We start from the raw sequence: 17,828 nt of genomic DNA on the forward strand, positions 1-17,828 counted from the left end.
TCTTTTTTTTACTCCCTGGTATCCTCTCCCTCTCCCTGCCTTCCCCTGCCCCCAGAGCGCTGGTGGCACAGTGATTAAGCTCTCAACTGCTAACTGAAAGGTCATTGGTTCAAACCTACCAACTGCTCCTTGGGAGAAAGATTGTGGCAGTCTGCTTCTGTAAAGATTTACAGCCTTGGAAACCGTTTGAGGCAGTTCTACTCTGTCCTATAGGGTCGCTACGAGTTGGAGTCGACTCCACGGCAACGAGTTTTTATCCTTTTTTCATTCATTGTACTATCCACTAAGAAAACTCTATGATTGTGGAAACCAGTGTCTTTCAGGCCTAGGATATTTTCTTGTATTATTCCTTTGATAATTGTCTATCCAGAATTTTTTAACTTTTTTCTGGAAGTCCTGCTAGATTTTGGGCCTCTTAAATTGATCCTTTAATATTGCCTTTTTATTATTGTTTTTCTCTCTGTTCTCTGTGTAATTTTGCATTAATTTCTGAGAGAGTAGTTCAGTTTAGTTTTCCAACCTTTTAGTTTTTCCAAGGCCTTGTCCTTCTCTGGTGATTCCCTTTCTGTAGCATGCTGTTTCATGGAGGTACTCTTCTCTTTTATCTCCACACATTGGCTGTTTCCTTGAGTTGCTTCAGAGGCTTCTCAGTTGTCCCCATAGCCCTTGAATCTTTAAGAAGCTGTGTGTGCCTGGGCAGGCTTGTGAGCTGTGGGCTTCACTGAGGGGGTGTCAGGCAGGCATCGGTTCTGCCCATCTAGATGCTCTTTCTTCGAGGCATCTCAGTTTCTCCAGATGAGAGTCCTCAGGAACTCCCGCCTATGGCAGTGATATGCCAGGCTGCCATTGTTTTCAGAGCTGAGCCTGCAAAGGATCTGGGGGCTGGGATGAGGATTTCACTATTTAGATAACGTAGAATTTTACTTCATTTCCCTGCTTGCGTTATAACACTTCTCCCTTACCTTCTGATGGATTTCATGTCTGTATTTGAAGCCTTGTGGTTTAATTTTTCCTCTTGGTAAACATCTAGTCTCATCAGTTGCTATGAGTCTATAGTGTTTTTACTGGCTGATTTTTTAGAAGTAGATTGCCAGGCCTTTTATTCGAGGTACCTCTGAGTAGACTCGAACCTCTCACCTTTGGGTTAACAGCTGAGTGTGTTAGCCATTTGTACAACCAGGGGCTTCCGAGTCTTCTGAGTTGGAGGAAGGGACCTAGAAAGGTCTAACTGCCCCTGTCAACCATTCCAAAAGGTTTTGGCCTGTTTCTCCCTCTTTTTTCTCAAAGCTGCCCCCCTCCCTGTTAACTAGTCTCCCGGGCCCCATGGTATGAATTGGCTTCTTTCTCATTGGCATCTCCTGCTGTAGGCATGAGGCTGTTAGCTCTTTCAGATCTGTGATTTCTCTTATCTGCTGTGTCTTCCAAATTTTTTTTTTTAATTTTTATTGTGCTTTAAGTGAAAGTTTACAAATCAAGTCAGTCTCTCACACAAAAATTTATATACACCTTGCTACACACTCCCAATTACTTTCCCCCTAATGAGACAGCCCGCTCTCTCCCTCCACTCTCTCTTTTTGTGTCTATTTTGCCAGCTTCTAACCCCCTCCACCCTCTCATCTTCCCTCCAGGCAGGAGATGCCATCGTAGTCTCAAGTGTCCACCTGATCCAAGAAGCTCACTCCTCACCAGCATCCCTCTCCAACCCTTTGTCCAGTCCAATCCATGTCTGAAGAGTTGGCCCTGGGAATGGCTCCTGTCCTGGGCCAACAGAAGGTCTGGGGGCCATGACCACCGAGGGTCTTCCAAAATTTTGTTGACAACTCTTCATTGTTTTCTCCCTCGTTTTCCTTGTCCTGTTTTTTTTTTTTTTCTTTTTAACACCTCTCCTTTACCTTCTGATGCATTTATTGTCTCATTTTAGTGGCTTTTTTTTTTGATTGACCAGAAATATGCATATGTTTGGTTTTGCATGCTTACATATGAATGACCCAGAGTCACTTTTTAAAAAAATTATTTTTTGTTGTTGTTGAGAATATACACAGCAGTAAACGTACACCAAATCAACCATTTCTGTATGTACAATTCGGTGATACTGACTACATTGTTTGAGTTGTGCAAATGTTCTCACAGTCCTTTTCTGAGTTGTTCCTCCCTCATTAACATAAAATCACTGCTGCCTAAGGTTCTTGTCTAATCTTTCGAGTTGCTATTGTCAGTTTGATCCCATATAAATCGATCTTAAAAGTGTATAATGTCCAAGGCAGACATTCTTTACTAATTAAGCTAAGCTATTGTTTGGTTTTAAGAAGACTTCAGGGAATATTTTTTGTTTAAAGCTTGAAGATCATCTCAGGGCAATAGTTTTGGGGGTTCATCTAGTTTTCGTGGCTCAAGAAAGTTGGGTCTGTGAGAGTTTGAAATTCTGTTCTGCATTTACTCCCCTTTGATCAGGATTCTTCTATAGAATCTTTGATCAAAATGTTCAGAAAAGGTAGCCGATGGCAAAGGAGGCAGTTGTTCATGGAGGCAATTAAACACACATTCCATGTCCTTTTCCTATTCCTGACTCTACTTCCTTTGTTGCTCCAAGCGAATAGAAACCAGTTGTGCCTTGGATGGCTGCTTGCAGGCTTTTAAGACCCCAGGCAACAAACTAGGCGGTGTAACAGAAGCACTAGACATGTTATTAGGCCAATTAAGTGGGATGTCCTATGAAACCATGACCCAAACCCTCCAAACTAAGGAACTAAATCCCATGAGGTGTTTGGTTGTATATAAGCAGCTACTCTTTTTTTTTTTGTTGCTGTAAATATATCACACAATTTTTGCCAGTTCAGCTTTTTACAGGTATATGACTTACTGACAGCAATTAGATTAATTGGCTGTGCAACCCTACCCTTAATCAATGTGATTTTCCATCATGGTAAACCGAAAATTAGTACTCCATAAGCAATAACCACCCCTTCCCCTCTCTCCCTTACCGCTGGTAAACAGTAATAAACTTTGTTCTCTATACATTTGCCGGTTTTTGTCTTTTTATGTAAGTGAGGTCATACAATATTTGTACTTTTGTAACTGACTTATTTCACTCAGCATAATGTCTTCAAGCTCCATCCATGTATCATGTATCAAGACTTCATTTCTCTTACTGGCTGAGTAGTAGTCTGTTGTATGTATGTTCCCCATTTTGTTTATCCATTCATGTGTTGATGGGCATTTAGGTTGTATCCACTTTTGGCTATTGTGAATAGTGCTGCAGTGAACATTGGTGTACAAGTATCTGTTTGAGTCTCTGCTTTCAAGTCTTTTGGGTTTATACCTAGGAGAGGAGTTGCTGGGTCATGTGGTGGTTCTATTTTTAGTTTTTTGAGGAACCACTACACTGTTTTCCATAATGGCTGTGCCATTTTGCATTCTACCAGCCATAGATAAGGCTTCCAGTTTGCCCACATCCTTGCCAACATTTTTTTTTTTTTAATTTTAGCCATCCTTGTGGAAGTGAAATGGTATCGTATTGTGGTTTTGATTTGCATCTCTCTGATGGCTAATGACATTGAGCATCTTTTCATGTATTTTGGTGGCTATTTGAATGTCCTCTTTGGTGAAATGTCTGTTCAAGTCCTTTGCCCATTTTATGATTGAGCTTGTGTTTTTGTTGTTGAAATTTTATGTGTATTTTGGCTGTTAGATTCTTATCGGATATGTGGTTTCTGAAGGTATTCTCCCAGTGGGTAGCTTTATCTTTTTACTTTTTTGGTGAAGTCTTTTGATGAAAGTTTTTAATTTTATGAGGCCCCATTTATTTATTTTGTCTTTTGCCCATCGTTGAAAGCTTGGCTGACAGCGTTGCCCTTGCTTGTTCTAAGAATTTTGTGGTTTTAGTTTTCATGTTTAGGTCCTGAATCTATCTTGAATTTGTTTTTGTGTATGATGTGAGGCACGAATCCTGGTTCATTTTTCTGCGTGTGCAAATCCAGTTTTCCCAGCACCATTTACTGAAGAGAGTCTTCTCTCTCCATCGAATGGACTTAGCACCCTTGTCAAAAATCAATTAACCATAAATGTGTGGGTTTATTTCTGGACTGTGAATTCTATGCCATTGGTCTATGTATCTGTTGTTAAGCTATTGCCAGGCTATTTTGATTATTGTAGCTGTATAATATGTTTTAAAATCAGGAAGTATGAATCCTCTTACTTCGTCCTTCTCTTTCAACATTGCTTTCAGCTATTCAGGGTCTCTTAACATTCCATATAAAGTTGAGGATTGGTTTTCCTGTTGAAATTTTGATCAGGTTGTATTGAATCTACAGATCGCTTTGGGTAGTATTGACATCTTAACACTATTAAGTCTTCCAATTCATGAACATGGAAAATCTTTCCATTTTTTAAGTCTTCGTCTATCTCTTTCAGCAGTGTTTCAGTCACTTTTAAAGAATTAAAACTAATTTTAAAAAGAAATTTATTAACAAGTTTAATAAATCAGCAGCATTAAGTAAGGAAGTTTCTAAACTGAGAAATATTATATAGTATTATTCAACATTTTATTTTTAAAGAAAATATTTAATATTAAAGTCCCTAAATTTGAAAACAATATACAATATAAACCCCATCTTCTATTATTAAAGATAATGTAAACATTACCTGTTATTAAAAAGAGTGGGAAACTGCTTTTTTCTGAGCTCCAGGTCACCCAAGTGTGACCGTAAAGGCAAGGTTTAAAGTAATCTAGAGGGGGGAAAAAATCTTGATTTCAAAATTCTTAATCTTGACAAACATTTGTTTAATATATAGCATTGTTTGAAGGCATACTATTATTTTCCTCTTTTATGCCGGCTCCAATCTAGTAAGCTTATTTTGAAATGAAAATAAGGCCTACACACCACTCACTTCCCTCAAAGTTATTGTGTTATACCTGACCTACTTTATGGAGGTGTGTTCTTTAATGCTGTATGCATTTCGGGTCTTACTCTGTTTTTTCACCGCTGAATCCACAGCACCTGCACAGACACTTAACTAATATTTGTTAAGTGAATACATTGAGTGGTCTCAACCCATTTTAATTTGGCATACTGACTGCCACTCATCATTTTAGAAATGAAAGAAGTCTTAACTTTTGGACTTTTTAACATATTTAACCCAAACATTCAAACATTTAACTTGGCCACCATTTATGCTGATTGCAGAAATGGTGTGAACTAATCGTATCCTCTGTTGTCCAAGAAAAGTTCTCCACCTGTTTGGTTACCATCCTGCCAGTTTGCCCTTAATTGTAACAGGGTGTCTTAGGAAAGATTTTGGCAAGTGTCCATCTTGGGTTTTCTCTAGTGCTCCAGGTGGCTGTTCTGGCTTTGCCAGATCTTACCTTCAAGGCCTTACAACCCAGTTATTCTCACTGCTTTCTTCTTGGTTGGCTGCTTCTCAAAATCAGAGGCAAAAGCTTTGTGTATCTGTGATGGAATCCTTGAACCTCTCCATGGATTTGTCTTTATGTGTAAAACAAAAGAGTGTAAAAGTTCCTTGCAAAAGGACTTAAGTCAGGGCGGAGTGTTTAGCACGGAGTCTGCTATTTCCTATAGCTTTGATAACATCATTTATGGGTTTCTTTCTAACAGTAACCTCTTGAGGTAGCACCAAGGCATCAAATACTTTGCATATTTGGTGTCTGTATTTTATAGGGGTACCTGAGAAGGTTAAAAAACTTGTTTCCATGACATTCCAAACGTTTAAGCTACTGCAAAAACATATTGGCCATCAATGTTTTGATGTACTTTTTTATTTTTAACAGTTTGACATGCCGTATAAAGCTACAAGCTTGGCTACTTGAGCCTACTTGGCTTCAGGTAAAGTACTAGATTTTAAGAGTCTGATGTAGTTACTGCATAAAAAGCTGGTACTGTTTTTCGTTTTTTAAAAAATAAGACCCATTAACAGGCAATATGTGTCAGAGTTTGGTAGTGGAGTATTCAAAATACCTGTTCTGGGTATGGACTCTTCTCAACCTGAAGAACCATAATCATCGGATTCTCCCATCAGGTAAGGGTAATTGAGTTGTTGGATTGAGGGGGTTACACCAGTAGATGGTAAAATGAGGAGAAAGTAATATACTCTATGTGGTACCGTCAGATCTGTTTTTATATGTTGATCTTGTATCCTGCAACCTTGTTGAACTAGTTTATTAGTTCTAAATAGTTTTGTGGATTCCCTAGGATTTTCTATATATGAGATCATGTCATCTGTAAATATAGTTTTACTTTTTAGTCTGGATGCCTTATACTTCCTTTTCTTGCCTAATTGTCCTGGCTAAAGCCTCTGTACAGTGTTGAATGAAAGCGGTGACAGCAGACATCCTTGTCTTGCTCCTGATTTTAAGGGGGAAGTTTTCAGCTTTTCACCATTAAGTGTGTTACCTGTAAGTGATACCATCAGATTTAAGGGTAAACTTAGTATAGGACCTGAAGATGCATTACCTAGTTAGCATAGGCTACAGTTTCTCTGATGCAAGGACGACAAGTTACTGGATCAAAGAATCGGCTGTAAGAGGCCATGGGTTTTTCATGAGCGCTATGCTGTTGAGAAAGCACTGGAGCAGCGTCTCAGCGTCAGCACTAATGTCATTTTGGGCTGCATAGTTCTTTGTTTTGCAGGCTAACCTGTGCACTGTAGGGTGTTTACGAGCAATTCTGGCCTCTATCCACTAGATACCAATTGTGCCTTCTTGGCTGTGACAACCAAAAATGTCTCTAAACATTGCCAAATGTTTTCTGGGAGGCAAATGTGCCCCTGGTTGAGAACCATGCCTTAGAGCATTGTAAAAACTGCTCGGGGGCAGTGTCTAACCTCCTCCAACCCCGTGAGGTGGAAGGAGAACTGCTATCAACAGCATAAGGCTGACTCCCATGAGGTGGAAGCCGGACAAGCCTCCTCTCTCCACCATCTTACTAATTCTGACACTAATCGTCCCTCACACAGCACTCTGCTGAGTTTGATAATTCATTGCAGTAGCTATACAGAGTTCACAGATCATACTCACAATTATGGGGTGTTTTAGGAAAGTAAGTTACAATTCAGGTTCAAGAACATTCAAGATACAGTTCTTCCATGAGGGTAGCCTCTTCCCAGATGTGCTTGCAGGCACGCCTCTCCCTGGCCCTTAGTCTCTGCCCAGAGGCACTCAGCTTTCTCTCTCCATGGGCCGGGAGCCCACAGCGCCATCTCCTGCTGGTCTCTCCTTCCTTGGTGGCAGTGAGCTTCACCTCTTTGCTCTGGAATTGGCTCTCTTTTAAGGCAAAACCCACTAATCCCCTTGGTAGGCCACAGTTACCCTATCACACAGTCACCTGAGTGGGAGTTACAAGATCATGGCTAGAAAGGCCACACAAAAAAAACAACTTTAAGCACATACTAATTTAGTGCCATTCAATAGAAATAATGTGAGCCTTATCTATTAAATTTTGCTAGTGGCCATATTAAAAATGTAAGAATAGGTGAAGTTAATTTTAATAATAGATGTTGTTTAACTCAGTATATCCAGAATATTATCATTTCAGGATGTAACCAATATAAACAACTACTAATTAGATATTTTACATTCTCTTTTTCATATTAAGTTTATGAAATCTGGTGTGCATCTTATACTTACAGCACATTTCAATTCAAACATGAAATGTTCATCAGAAATACTTGACCTATATTTAGATTTTAGAAAATTTACAGTTGAAAAAGTAGATTGACACACTCAAGTTCTTCCAAACGCACTTAAAAGTTTTCCAGTAACTGAATCAAGTGTTTGTTTTTAAATTTAAAGTAATTGAAGTTAAATTTAAATTATTCACACTTAACCGCAATTCCAGTGCTCCGTAGCCACAGGTATTGGAGTAGCACAGGCCTAGCCATTCATGTACATACAGAAAGAGAGGTCTGTGATAATCTAGGAAGACTCATTCTGGACTCCTGGACTCAGCTCTGAATATTTTACCTATGTCCGGGGGGTCTTTTGCCAAGCATTCTGGGATCCTAGCTCATTATTTGGTTATTTTTTGAATCATACACAGTATAGGTGTATGTCCAGATTAGTTATACATTGATCATATGTAGGACAATTTTTCAGAACTTTAAAAAATAATCCTGCATTAATTTTTACCTAGCAGTTTCATTTGTTAATTAGATTCTCACCTATTAAATGTGCAGTGGATATATAATGGAGAAGAAATGACCGTTCTGAATATGGTCCCTGTTTTAAGCTGGGTTCTCTAGAGAAGCAAAACCAGTGAAGCAGTAGGTGTGAGAGAGATTTATCACAAGGAGATGGCTCATGTTGTTGTAGAGGCTGGCAAGTCCCAAGTCCGTGGGTCAGGTGTAAGACTGGAGGGTTTGACTCAGCTACGTAGCTGCAGGGGCTGATGAACCCAAGATCAGCATATAAGACGGCAGGCTGCTGGCTCACAGGCTGCAAAGGCAGACGAATCCCAAGACTGGCAGGTAAGATATCAGGAAGGTGGCTCAAGACCAAAGAACTGGAGGTCAAAGGATGATGCGCTAGGTGCAGGAGCAGAGCAAATGAAGTGAGTTTGCCAGAATGTTTGTGTATATATATTGGATGCAGGCCATATGCCCAAGGAAACTCCCATTACAACTGATTGGCTGATCACATCACACCATGGAGGATGACTACATTATTATGTAACTGCCAAATGATATCATTACGTAACTGCCAAACTACATCATTACATAACCACCAAACCATTGAGACTCATGGCCCATCCAAGTTGACACACAACCTTAATCATCACAGCCCCAAAATAACAGTTACAGGTTGTTAGAGATTTCCATTTTTTGGGTGATTTTAGTGCTCGGAGGGATCTAATGTTCTACGATAGTGGATTTATTGGTAGATATAGTGACATATACCTGTATTTTGTTATCCATCGGTATTTACACACCATAGACCATTCACTGTGGGAGTTTAGAAGATCAGGGAATTGCTAAGTGGTATTTAGAAAACACTCCTGGAGTGGCAGTATAGGAAGATTTTGAATAATTGTCCTGTTTTTTAGCCAGTAAAAAAAAAAATTAGCCAGTATAGGATGTAAATTCTTCCCATGGCCCTTTGGCTTATAGATGTCATTAACCATGACTTCCCAGTTCTTACGGAACTAAGAACTTTTGGTCTTATTTTGTATATCAGTTATTCTATCTGGGAGGGCCAGAATTTTTTTCTTTTTTGATTTCTGGTTTTTGAACATGTTCAGTTACATGGCGAGCTTTTAAATTGGCACGTTTCCATTCATTCCAGTTCATTGTTGGCTGATTACTTACCTTTTTCAGATCTTAGGCATATTTTGGAGTTTGCTATTCATCTTTTTTGCTTGCTTGTTTTGAATTTTTGTCCAGTCTGTCCCTAAGGGAAAGGCTTCAGGAATGGCCTTCTGTAGTGCATTTCCTCTTTGCTTACTTGCTCAAGGTCTTTTCTTGAATTAGGAACAGCTGGGTTATTAAACTGTCTCCTACCATTTTTTGCTAAGGTGTGTGTGACGCAAGCTATAGTATTTTTAATCGCCTCATATGCATGAGAAACCTGGACAATGAATAAGGAAGACCAAAGAAGAATTCATGCCTTTGAATTGTGTTGCTGAAGATACTGAATATACCAAGGGCTGCCAGAAGAATGAACAATTCTGTCTTGGAAGAAATATAGTGCGACAGTTCCTTTCAAAGTGAGGATGGTGAGACTTCATCTCATGTACTTTGGACATGTGTAGGAGGGGTCAGTCCCTGGAGAAGGACATCATGCTTGGTAATGTAAAGGGTCATCGAAAAAGAAGACCGTCGACGAGATGGACTGACACAGCGGCTGCAAAAATGGGCTCAAGCATAATAATGACTGTGAGGGTGGTCCAGAACCAGGCAGTGTTTTGTTTTGTTGTACATAGGATTGCTGAGAGTCAGAACTGACCTGACAGCAGATAACCACTAAGACAGAGTCCTTTCTGAGGGACTAATAATTAAGTACATTAGTTAGTACAGATCTGGTAGTCGAGGATAATAAGTATCTAACAAAATTCTGAATTCTGCAGCAAATTTGTCTTCTTTAAGGGCTAAGAAAATCCTTAATTACCCTTCCCCAACTAGGCTCTAGACCAAGGTTCAAAATCAATTTTTGTAGATCTGCCTTCTGGTCTGATTTGAAGAAATACACAATGTAATTGTTCTGTTCTAAGAAAAACCTCAGAAAAAGGATTGCTTGTTTAGCCAGGAAAGAAGACTCAGAAGGAATAGATGGGTGTAAGTGGATGGTAAAGATAAAAGTGGGAAGAGAGCGAGGTGCATGAAAGTTGGGCTTCAGAAAGTTTGAAGGGGACTAGAGTCTCCGTTGGAGAGGGTTTCTTAGAGTCAGCATTTCATTTTGAGGCCTCAGTATACCAAATCAAAGAAGTTGACTACTGAATCCTTGATTTTTCTAGAGTTCCTTTGAACTATATTAATTTTGATACATCAGAAGTTCCTTATATAATTGCTGTTGTAATTCCAAGTTATTTTTAGCAACTATTTCCATTTATCAAGTTAAGCATATGAGTTGAGTTAGGATTATAGTAAAAATTCTGCCTGCAGGAGGCTGTGGTTTTGACAAATCCATGACCAAGAAGAGACCAATACAGTTGTTAAAAGTATGTTAATGATAGATGAGGTTCCCCAATCAAGCAGAGGTCAGGAAGGAGCCATGTGATCAAGGACTCCAACAATTGAGAACCATGAAATATGGACTAAACAAAGTGGCCTTTAACAAACTGTCAGGACTTGGACAGCCAGCCCCCTTATGAAGATTTTACATAGAAACCAAACAAAGTTTGACAATCCTTTTGGCAGCCAGTTGCGACCAGTCAATAATGGACCGTTAGTCTTTAGGGCCAACTTGTATTATCAGCCTATCAGCCTATGCCTCCATCTGTCCCTGTGAAGCACTCCCTTATACATCAACAAACACAAGGCAATAAAAGACAAAACACATAAGACAAGAACTTGTACAAATAGATGAACAAAAAAGTAAAAGGAAACCAAGCAGTGAGAGAATAAGTAGGTCATGGCAAAAATACTTGCCAAGTAGTTCACCTCTAAGTCAGAAGGTCTGATTACCTTAAGTGTAATAAATAACCTTATTCAAAGTGTAGGAGTTTAAAACTTTTAAAAATTTTACTTGAATCGGATCCACAATTAATGCCTATGAAAGCAGCAGTCAAATCAAATGAGGCATTGCATTGGGCAAATCTGCCAAAGACCTCCTTACAGTGTTAAAAAGCAAAGATACCGCCCAGAGGACTGACCCAAGCCATGGTATTTTCAGTTGCTTCATATGCATGTGAAAATTGGACAATGAATAAGGAAGACTGAAGAAAAATGGATGCGTTTGAATTATGGTGATGGTGAAGAATATTGAATATACCATGGACTGCCAGAAGAATGAACAAATCTGCCTTGGAAGAAGTACAGCCAGAATGTTGCACTAGAAGCAAGGATGGCGAGACTTTGTCTCATGTACTTTGGACATATTATCAGGAGGGACTAGTCCCTGGAGAAGGCCATCATGCTTGGTAAAGTAGAGGGTCAGTGAAAAGGGGGAAGACCCTCAATGAGATGAATTGACACAGTGGCTGCAACAATGGGCTCAAACATAGCAATGACTATGAGGATGATGCAGGACTGGGCTGAGTTTCGTTGTGTTGTACATGGGGTCGCTTTGAGTCAGAACTGACTCCATGGCACCTAACAACATCAACGACAGAAATTTTAAGATAAAGTCAGCAATAAGAGCTCAATGGAACTAGTTAAAGCTCAGGTGTTTTTTTATAAACGTGCCTGGCAACAGATCTGAAGGACTATTGAACTTTGGGGCCAGTGATCTTTCCCGTTGTTTCAGGGGTCCAATGGAGCACTGTCAAGTGAAAATCTTCTGAACAATCTTAGTGAGAAAATTGTCTAAGGAGGAGATGAAGCTGAACACATATCTGAAACAAAAAATTGATTTTATTGCTTAAGGAAGGGAAAATTATGCTGGTTAGGCATAGTCATTTTGAGTAAATCCTATTGCTAATTTTATATAGCCACACCTGTCCGTCTGTCAGTTTGTCTTACTATGGTGGCTTGTGTGTTGCTATCATGCTTGAAGCTATGCCACCGGTATTTCAAATACCAGCAGGGTCATCAGGGTGGATTCAAGTAAGTAGAGCTTCCAGACCGAGACAGATTGGGAAGAAAGGCCTGGCTGTGTACCCCTGAAAACTAGTCAGTGAAAATCCTATATATCATAGAATATTGCCTGATAGGAGTGCTGGAAGATGAGAGCCCCAGCTTCAAAATAGAGTGGCTGAAACAATGGACTCAAACATACCAGTGATCATGAAGATGGCACAGGGCTGGGCAACATTTTGTTCTGTTATATGTAAGGTCACTGTGAGTCGGGGCCAACTCAGTGGTGACTGTCAACATTATATAGGATTTTTGAGTCAGGGTTTGTTTTGGTGTTGCGTTGGTTACAGAAGTGGAGCGGGTTGGTGCCAGCCTTACACACGGCTATTCTGGCAAAACATGTTGGCCACCTTGCTTTCAGAAGCAGGTTTACTGATAGTTTATGGATGATTGATTGACCTTCAAAAGTACCAGCCTGTCTCTGAAGGACTGGCTTTCAGAAGCAAGGTCACTGAAACAAGTTGTCATTAATGACGATTAAATGGAGGCAAGTTACTACTAATTGATCAAATAGGTCTAAAAGTGGTTCTGATGTTTACTTGTCACCCTGGCTGTAGAGCCATCAATCTTTTCTTAAAACTGTGGGGGAGAGGCTTTTTTATTCTTAATAGGCTTGTTGGTTATATAGTTTGTGTTTACTAGGTTGATTTTTTTTTTTAATTGAGGTGAAATTTATAGACGAAAATAACAAATGAAACTAACCATTTTAAAGTGTACAATTCAGTGGCACTTAGTGTATTCATAATGTTGTGCAATCTCCACTTCTATCTAGTTTCAGAACATTTTTACCACCCCAGAAGAAAACCCCACATGAGGTGTCAATCTTTTGTCTGTGGAGATCCAGCTGTTCCTAACAGTCTTTTTGCCAAGTCTTCATTGGCGTCTTTATTGTTAAGACCGGGATTCCTCTCACTTCTGGGTAAGTGGTGGGTGCCTTTCACTGCCCTGCCATGCCCCCCCTACCCCCTCTGATAAATTTATCCGTTTAACCTTGGCCAGTATGCAGAAGTGGCTGCCCTTTTACTCATAAGCAAAGACACTCATTAACACTGCATTTACCCTTAAATCCTAGACACCGTACTTGCCCCGATCTTACCTAAAACAGAGATTAGCACATTAGAGCACATCAAGATTTTCCAAAAAGGTACTTGTACATGGAGAATTTTAAGTGAATAAAGTTTGATTTCCCTGCACTCTTTCCACAAACAGATCCTCCTCTCTGACTGGTTTTCCTTTCCACCTGCCCCTTCACATTGCATAATACCCTGTTGCTGTCGAGTCTGACTCATAGCGACCCTACCAAACCCCAAAACCAAACCCGTTACTGTCGGGTCGATTTCAGCTCATGGTGACCCCATAGGACAGAGCAAAACTGCCCCATAAGGTTTCCAAGGAGCGGCTGGTGGATTTGAACTGCTGACCTGTTGGTTAGCAGCTGAACACTTAACCACTGCACCACCAGGGCTATGCACAGTTCTCACCCACCTCCAATCTTACAGTGGTCAAGGTGGAAAACAACCAACCAAAACCCTGGGTGTCTAAAGGGGCAATCTGAAACAAATTGAGAAAGAGAATCCAATAATGGGGAACAAATTTTTTTTTCAACTCAAGTGGTTTCAGTTCTTTTAATAAAATTGAAGAAAAGCCTAATCAAGCTGTCACTCTGTGAATCATTATTTTGTCTTTGACATATTACTCAGAAAAAATTCAGTGAATACAGTGACATTGAACGATAAGGGATTGAGTTATGAAACTCTTCTCTACTTATTTACATGAAAAGTTTTCTAGGGATTTCATCTATAGATAGAAAAAACAGAAATACAATTTATGTCAACTGCTGTATCATTCTAGTTATAAGTAATATTCATGGATATATAAACTAAACAAAAACACTGTGAATTTGTCCCAACTAGTTCATAAGAGATGAATTTCCAGTTTCCAGTAAGATTTTAAATATTTTTTTAAATGCTTCTCGTGTACAACTTAGTGACATCAATTATAAGGTTTTAAATATTTTATGTTTAATCATTACTTATAGAAATTTTATGGTTGTGCTTTTATGAATTATGTTCTAATAATTATTGTAATAGTAATTTAGAGATTTTTTTTATAACACCTACAGCCTTTGGTCAGGGATTTTTTTTAATTTCAATTTATATTTGTTTTTGTTACAGAGAAGTATTATATGGGGATATATAAGATGTTTTATTTTTATTGTGCTTTAAGTGAAAGTTTACAAATCAAGTCAGTCTCTCATAGAAAAATCTATATACACCTTGCCATATACTCCTTGTTGCTCTCCCTCTGATGAGACCAGCACACTCCTTCTCTCCACCCTGTATTCCCGGTGTCCATTCAGTCAGCTTCTGTCCCCCTCTGCCTTCTCATCTCCCCTCCAGACAGGAGCTGCCCACATAGTCTCATGTGTCTACTTGAGCCAAGAAACTCACTCCTCATCAGTATCATTTTCTATCTTATAGTCCAGTCCAATCCCTGTCTGAAGAGTTGGGTTTGGAAATGGTTCCAGTCTTGGGCTAACAGAAGGTCTGGGGACCATGTCTGAGTCAGACCATTAAGTCTGGTCTTTTTATGAGAATTTGAAGTCTGCATCCCACTACTCTTCTGCTCCCTCAGGTGTTCCCTGTTGTGTTCCCTGTCAGGGCAGTCATCAGTTGTAGCCAGGCACCATCTAGTTCTTCTGGTTCCAGGCTGATGGAGTCTCTGATTTATGTGGCCCTTTCTGTCTCTTGGGCTCATAATTACCTTGTGTCTTTGGTATTCTTCATTTTCCTTTGCTCCAAGTGGGTTGAGACCAATTGATGCATCTTAGATGGCTGCTATACATAAAATATTTTAAGTGTAAAATATTTCAGTAGTATAAAATTCTGTGAGGTTAAATGGAATAAACACACAGATCCAAGGAGAAAATAATGATGTGTCTGTTGAAGGACTTGTTCATGATGTATTATTATGTTGATAATGGTGGGTATCAAACTGCTGTGGTATTTATTTGATACATTAAAGTAAGGGTATAAAAGTTTTTTTTGGAAATATTAGTATACCACTGAAAATTATCTTACTTGCAACTTACTAAATTTATGATGAAAATGTTAGTTATCAATTTAATGTTAAAAAAAGGATAATTTAGTAAATGAAAGATAATTTTTTGGGGCAGGGGTTAAGGAGTTCTGCTGCTAACCAAAGGTTGGCAGTTTGAATCCACTAGCAGCTCCTTGGAAAGCCTGAGGCAGTTCTACTCTGTCCTATAGGGTCGCTGTAAGTTGGAACAGACTCGATGGCAACGGGTTTGGTTTTTTGGCTTTCACCCTAATACACAGACATTTCGTTCCTGCATAACACGTGCTTCGTCATAGTCTGCCTAACAGGAGTTCTGAGCAGCATGCTTAGAGAATTTCCCATTTTGTTTTCTCATCTCATTGTACTGGCAAGACTCTTTAGTCGGCAGTCATCCATGCCTTTTTCCTTGGCTTTAATCTGCAATATTTTAAGTCACTAAATGTAAAATATAGGTTTAGACTCTGTATTAGATGAGGACATTTCTATCTGCCTGCTTATATTTTTAAGTCCTGAGTGGATGGTAAATTTTATCAAATGTTTTTTCTACATCTAGTAAGATGCATTTTTTCCCCCTTTCTCTACCTATTCCTGTGAATACACAAAAAGATTTTCTAATGTTAAGCCATTTTTGCATTCTTAGCATAAAGCCTACCTGGTCATGATCAACAAATACTATTATCACAAATGATATATTTGTGGATTTTTAAAATATTTGATTTTAAAATTTTATATCTTTGTTCACAAATGAAGTCAGTCTGAAAATCTTGTATTGCATATATATTCACAAGTGAGAGCTGCCTGATTTTCTCATTCTGGTTTCTGCCTGGTTTGGTATCAGTGATACACTAATGTCATAAATGACCTGGGGTCCTTGAATGTTGGTACCAAACACCAAATACAAACCCACTGCCGTGGAGTTGATTCTGACTCTGTAGGACAGAGCAGAACTGCCCCCATAGGGTTTCCAAGGAGCGGCTCAACTGCTGACCTTTTGGTTAGCAGCCAAGCTCTTAACCACTGTGGCACCAGGACTCCTGAACATTGGTAAAAAGTGCCTGTAAAATCACCTGGGCCTGGTGCTTTTGTTTGTGGGAGAAGCAGTGGGTAGATACTCAGCTAAAGCATTTTCTTTAATGGATATAGATTCACTTAAGGGCCCTACTTTTTCACAAGTTAGTGTTCATAAGTTTTCTTAGAAAATTTTCTATTTCATCTGTTTTCACAGTTATTGGCATAAAGTTATGTGTGATGTTATGGTTCTTCTTACACTATGTTTTTTCCTAATACTGCTTATTTATGCCTTCTTTTTCTTCTTGATCAATCTTGCTAGAGATTTATCCAAATACCACAAGTAGCTTTAAAGAACAGAAATTTATTTTCTAACAGTTCAGGAGCTAGAAGTCCAAGTTCAGAGCATGGCTCTAGGACAAGGTCCTTTCTTCTCTATCTCAGCTTCTAAACCAAACCACACACCACACCCCACCCCACCCCACACCAAACTCTTTGCAGTCAAGTCGACTTCAGCTTCCAGTAGTGGCAATCCGTGGAGTTCCTGGGACTGCAGACCCAGCTGCCTTCACTGACTTTGGATAATGTCTCTATTCCTCTGTATACGCTGGCTTGTCTGCTGCTCTTAATATTGCTCAGAGGCGATTAGGTTTAGGACACACCCTGCACTGATATGGCCTCATTAACATAACAAAGAAAACCCTATTTCCAAGCAGGATTACATCCATAGGTGGTGCTGCTGTTGTGAGCTGTCAGTTCCAAGTCATAGCAACCCTATAGGGCAGAGCAGAACTGCCCCATGGGGTTTCCTAGGCTGCCATCTTTACCGAAGCAGATCGCCAGACCTTTTCTCCTGTGGAGCCACCAGTAGGTTGAACTTCCAAGCTAGAATTCCACCATATATTCTGGGGAGGCACAATTTACTCCATGACACCCCCTCTTTAACTTCCCCCTCTGCCCCAGGAGGTTCCTTGCCCTATTCCTCTTTGGTGTGGTGGCCTTGAGCTATCTCTGGAAGGTCACTTGCTGGGAGGGTCTCTCCCTTCACACAACCCTGCCCAAGAGCTGTGTGTTACTGCTTCTTGTGGTCCTGTCTCTTCCTTGACCAACCCCCAAATCCCTACCTTACCACATAGTACAACATGGACCCCTCTGGCTCAGTATACACAGACCTGACTGTTTGTAATGGCTACATGTTCAGTGACATGGTGGTACTGTACTTGGCCATTATTTAGGCAATTCCCTTACTGATGGACATTTAGGTTGACTCAACTGCTATTACAAATAATGCTGACATGAATGTCCTTTCATACATATATAAAACTTTTATATACAAAAAACAAATTTTATATATGACATATTTACATGTATAAATCTCTCTATAGGCCTGATTTCTGAGTGAAAGGAATGCCCCACTCTTCCACCTTTTTCTACATGACAAATTTCTGACAAATATTCTGATAAACAAAGGAATGATGTCAGTTTCAACACACGCTGAATGC

General features: G+C 39.6%; 1 long non-coding RNA gene across 1 annotated transcript; it reads left to right on the forward strand.

Moving 5' to 3' along the window:
- Positions 1–4,557: 4,557 nt before the first annotated feature.
- Positions 4,558–17,796, forward strand: LOC126061289 (uncharacterized). Its single transcript, XR_007513745.1, has 3 exons — positions 4,558–5,840; positions 13,013–13,159; positions 17,712–17,796. It is a non-coding gene; the product is annotated as an uncharacterized LOC126061289 (long non-coding RNA).
- Positions 17,797–17,828: the final 32 nt, after the last annotated feature.

The sequence above is a fragment of the Elephas maximus genome, chromosome 18 (genome assembly GCF_024166365.1).
Source record: "Elephas maximus indicus isolate mEleMax1 chromosome 18, mEleMax1 primary haplotype, whole genome shotgun sequence".
In the NCBI taxonomy this organism is placed as follows: domain Eukaryota; kingdom Metazoa; phylum Chordata; class Mammalia; order Proboscidea; family Elephantidae; genus Elephas; species Elephas maximus.